This window comes from Sinohyriopsis cumingii, chromosome 1 (genome assembly GCF_028554795.1).
Source record: "Sinohyriopsis cumingii isolate HCF-2022 chromosome 1, ASM2855479v2, whole genome shotgun sequence".
In the NCBI taxonomy this organism is placed as follows: domain Eukaryota; kingdom Metazoa; phylum Mollusca; class Bivalvia; order Unionida; family Unionidae; genus Sinohyriopsis; species Sinohyriopsis cumingii.
Window position 1 is genome coordinate 177,429,321 of NC_142961.1, and position 5,643 is coordinate 177,434,963.

Below are 5,643 nucleotides of genomic sequence, written 5' to 3' on the forward strand. Positions count from 1 at the left end.
GAAATCTTGGCACAAATTCATGCCAGTGATTTTGAAGAGGACATGAGTGAACCAGAATCCGAACCCTCTAAACCAAGTTCACCACCCTTTGTCAACCCTGAAAACTACTATTCCATTCGAGAGACGGAAAAGCGCTCCTCTAGAAAATTTAGAACCACGGCTTACAAATACACGGTGAAGTTTAAAGATTTCAAGGCTGAAGTGCCGTTAGAGAAAGCAGAAGTGTTCATCACTGAGGTGTGGGATTCTTTGCTCACTGCACTCAAGCGACAATGTCAACCCAAAGAAGACGATCGCTTGAGACTTTCCATACAACACGACGGTTTGAAATCCCCTGTTTGGATCGAGTTTAGCACCCCTGCAGAATTGACTGCTTCCAAAGTCATGGACAAGATTCAACACGTACAACAATCTAATGATCAGTTTGACATCACCGATGGTAAAGCCACACTGGACATGACCCACGTCTCTCCTCCTCAAGGGACAGGACGCAAAAAGATGTTATTGGTGGACGACCTTCGCAACATCAAAAAGAGTCTCGTCCGAATTAACAACTCTCATGACCAGATGTGTTTAGCCCGTGCCATCGTGGTGGGACGAACCTATGCCAACAAGAACGACACGGTAGAATGGAAAAGGACCTGGGACACTATTCAACGATCCGACCGAGCCAAACAACGAAACGAAGCACAACTCCTGTTACAACAAGCCGGACTGTCCAAAGACACACCCTGTGGCATTCCTGAGATGCAAAAATTGCAAGATACCCTAGCTCCACGCTACACCTTGAAAGTGCACCCTCAAGAAGTGCGCGGACCTCTGTTGTTTCGAGGCCAAGACTTTAAGGACGGAAAATACATTCATGTCTATTATCACGATGAACATTTCGATACCATTACCAGTATCACCGGATTCCTGAAATACAGTTATTACTGTGAGAAATGTGACCATGGTTATAACAATCGAGAGCAACACAAGCATTGTGGATCGAAATGCACAGGATGTTTGGCCTCTTCACCCTGTCTGAGCGAAGAACCAGTGCCTTGTTCAACTTGTCTGCGCACGTTTGTCAGCCCTACCTGTTACCAACAACATCTGAAAACGCAAGGTTCACAGAAGAAATGCGCTTGTCAACTGCTGAGATTGTGCTCTACGTGTGAACAAGTCATACGTACCAATAATACCAAGGCACACGTATGTTCAGGAAAGAAAAAATGTCACATTTGTCACCACATCGTGGACTTGGAACACCAATGTTACGTGCAAAAATACCAACACCCACCAGAGAAAGAGGACGGTCACAAGAAGAAAGGCAATTTCATCTTTTTCGATTTCGAATGCATGCAAGAAACCGGCATTCACATTCCTAATTTCTGCGTGGCTCATCGAGCGTGCGAGAAGTGTATTCAAGAACCTATTTTCAGTCATTGCCCTCACTGCAGCAAGATTCCCGGAGGGCGTGAAAAAATCTTTCGGGGACCAAACACGTTAGCCGATTTTGCCCAATGGGTCTTAGACCCCGTCGACAAGACGTGGAGCCAAGAGGACATCGAACGTTACGGAGATTGTCATCGTCATGCCACGGTGATGGCTCACAATTTCTCCGGATACGATGGACAGTTTCTTCTCAGATACTATACGGAACAAGGCACCGAGCGTCCTAAAGTCACTTTGAACGGAGCCAAAATCATTTTCATGCAAGTGGGACAAGTACAGTTTAAAGATTCGATGAGCTATTTGGCCATGCCTTTGAGTCGAATGCCTAAAACGTTTGGAATGACAGAAATGGCTAAAGGGTACTTTCCACACTTTTTTAATACGGAAGCCAATCAACACGTCGTTCTACCCCATTTACCTGAGGCTAACTATTACGACCCCGACAACATGCGTACCGAACAACGAGAAGCTTTCTACGCTTGGTACCAGATTCACGCCTCGGACCCTTTCGACTTTCAGGAAGAAATGCTAAAGTATTGTCGTTCCGACGTGGACATTTTACGGCGTTGCTGTGGAAAATTTCGAGAACTGTTCATGGAACACGGAGGGGTCGATCCTTTGAAAGAAGCTTGCACCATTGCCAAAGCGTGTTCCTTAGTGTATCGACAACGATTCATGCCTGAAAACACCGTGGCTGTCATCAGTCCTCAAACGACCCACTTTGTCAAACGTCAATATTCGGTCAAAGCCCTACGTTGGTTACATTACTTGTGCGACAAGGAAGACAAGTGGATTCAGCATGCCCGCAACGGAGGGGGCGAAAAGACCATCGGAACGTATTCGGTCGATGGCTGGGACTTAGAAAACCCCAAGATCGTGTACGAGTTTAACGGTTGCTTATTTCACGGATGTCCCGTCTGTTACCCTGACCGTGGCACTAAAAATCAGTTTTTGCAACGAACCATGGAAGACTTGTACCAGGCCACTTGTCAGCGACGCCTAAAGTTAGAACAGCAAGGATACCAAGTGGTGGAAATGTGGGAACACGAGTACGATCACCGCTTGAAAACCGATCCCGAGTTTAAACGCCTCGTGGAAAGTTACCAGTTCATGGACCCGCTGAACCCGAGGGATAGTTTGTACGGAGGAAGGACCAATGCCACCTGTTTGCTGTACCAAGCCGACGAAGAGAAAGGAGAAGAAATCAAATACTTGGACGTGTGTTCGCTGTATCCTTACGTGTGCAAATATTGTCGCTTTCCCGTAGGGCACCCGCAATTGCTGACGGAACACATCGACCTGGTCAACATTCGACAATACGAAGGCTTGATCAAGTGCAAAGTTTTGCCTCCCACGAACCTATACCATCCCGTCTTACCTCACCATTGTCAAGGCAAACTGATGTTTCCCTTGTGCCGTACTTGTGCCGAAACGTGCAACCAAGACCAACCTTGTCAGCACAGCCAGGAAGAACGGGCCTTGACGGGAACCTGGGTCAGCGTAGAATTGTTCAAAGCTCTGGACATGGGATACCAACTGTTAGAAGTGTACGAAATTTGCCACTTTCCCAAGACACAACAATACCGCAAGGGTGACCCTACTCAGAAAGGCATTTTCGCCGACTACGTGGATGCCTTTTTGAAACTGAAACAAGAAGCCAGCGGCTATCCTTCCTGGTGTCACACTCCCGAAGACCAAATACAATTCAAAGAGAAATACTACGAACAAGAAGGCATCTCTTTAGACCACATCGAGAAAAACGAAGGCAGGCGATCGTTTGCCAAAGTGATGTTAAATTGCTTGTGGGGTAAAATGGCACAACGACCTTGTTTACCCAAGACGGAATATTTGACAGAACCTTCCCGCTACTTCCAGATGATTCACGACAAAACCAAATACATGAAACACGTGGACGTCGTTCGAGAGAATTTGATCTTGGTCAATTACGAAGAAGATCTGGACTTTGTACAAGACGACCCTTTTGGAAATGTCATCATTGCGGCTTACGTGACAGCTCATGCTCGCTTAAAATTGTACGAAGCTTTAGAACTGTTAGGGGAACGCGTCCTGTACTTTGACACAGACAGTTGCATTTACATCCATCACCCGATTCAACATCACCCTAACATCGAAGGAGATCGTTTAGGAGCCTGGACAGACGAGCATCCCGACGACAAGATTCTAAGTTTCGTCAGTGGCGGTCCCAAAAATTACGGCTACGAATACCGGGACAAACAAGGAGAAGTGCACACGACGTGCAAAGTGAAAGGACTGACTCTGAATTATCGTACCAGTCGAGTGGTCAACTTTGGAGTATTGAAAGAAGCCTTGCAATCGGGAGAGGATGGAAACTTTAAAGTGACCACTCACCAACCGAACAAGATTGTACGTTTACCCACTCACCACATCGTCAGTCGGCCCTTGGAAAAAGTCTATCAAATCGTGTACCAGAAGCGAGTTCGACTTCCCAATCATTTCACCTTACCGTACGGTCACGTCGGTATTGGTCTGTATATAAAAAGGAACCCTAGGCAAAATCGATAGTTCATTGTGACTACCAAGACCGAGCGAACAAGATGAATACTTTGAAAAAGACATCGTTCCAGTTTGGGGATTGTAAAAAAGTTGTATCTTCCTCTAGTGTGACTAATACTGGATGGATAAGACCCATGCATTGCGACGGAAAATGTCCGGAAGGAAACTGCGATTGTCCATGTGGTTACCATTGTAATTGCGTAACGGAGTTTGCAGACGAGTGCGATTGTGAGCCTTGCGATGGGACCGATGCTGTACCTTGTGACCTGAGCGATGCCGTAAAGCATCATGGGAACTTTAGTACCCCTACCCCTATCATGGAAAGTGATGCTGTGCGTGTCAGACCTGTGGGATGCGAAAGTGATGCTGCTCGTCCTCTTGGACATTTTACTGGGTTTCGTTTTAAAGGGGAATGTCCACCTTCACGTCTACCCCCTTACGGATGTCATCCAGCCCTGAGCAAACTCCTACCTATGTCACTCAACCCTCATCGAAACGAACCTGTGAAAAACGAATATTCGTTTCCTGTGCGTTTGTCGGAATACTGCGACTTTGAAAATCGTCTTCAATCGTTCAAAGGAAAATGGCCAAAGTATCTGGGAGGACCGACCCCCGAAGAATTAGCCAGAGCCGGATTTTTCTACTTGGGCGAAGGAGATAAAGTCAAGTGCTTCAGTTGCGGTGTGTCACTTCACCACTGGGAACCGCAAGATTCGGCCTACGTTGAACATGCTCGATGGTCACCGAATTGTCATTACTTACCCTTAGTGGGACCGAGACATTGAAGTAACTTCTTACCATAATAATCTGTTCATGGATACTTTACAAGAGAACATTCGTGCTTTGCCTGTGGAGTTGAGAGAACGCATTTATCGAGAGCTGGTCAAAATACAAGTGAAACGTAAAGAACAATTGCATCCGATACGTCACCGGTGTTTGAACCACTGGTACCTAAAGGCTATACAAGGACTGATTCAATTGAAAGTGTTCCATTGGATAGACATTGATCAACGACCTCCTGGTTATAAAAAGGAATGGTTTGGTATTGACGATTTTATCTACTACATTGTAAACGTACTGCATCGAATTCCAGAGGAAGAGTTAACGAATTACCAACATCTTGAACACAATGTCAACTTGGTGAAAGAGGAAACTTCTGAACGAATTGTAATGTGTAGATTAGTGACTCAACGATTTAAATTCGACACTGAAGTGAAACCATGTTTGTGCAAAGAGTACATTTCTTGTGTCAGACCAAAGAGAATTTAGTATAACCTATTCATGGATACTTTACAAGAGAACATTCGTGCTTTGCCTGTGGAGTTGAGAGAACGCATTTACCGAGAGCTGGTCAAAATACAAGTCAAACGTAAAGAACAATTGCATCCGATACGTCACCAGATCTTTAACCACTGGTACCTGAATGGTATAAGAGAACTGATTCGTCAGAAATTCTTTCAATGGTCAGACATTGTTCAAAACTTTGAGGTCGCTAATGATCGACATGTTCATGATTATGGTTACTTCGAGATTCACCTAGTGCAACGCATTGAGGAAGACGAGGTAAAGGATTACAAACATATTTTACGTGGAATCTGCTTAGCGGAAGAGGAAACACCTAAACGAACTCTGACGTTTCGGTTACAGTATGCAAGATTTAGATTCCCTACT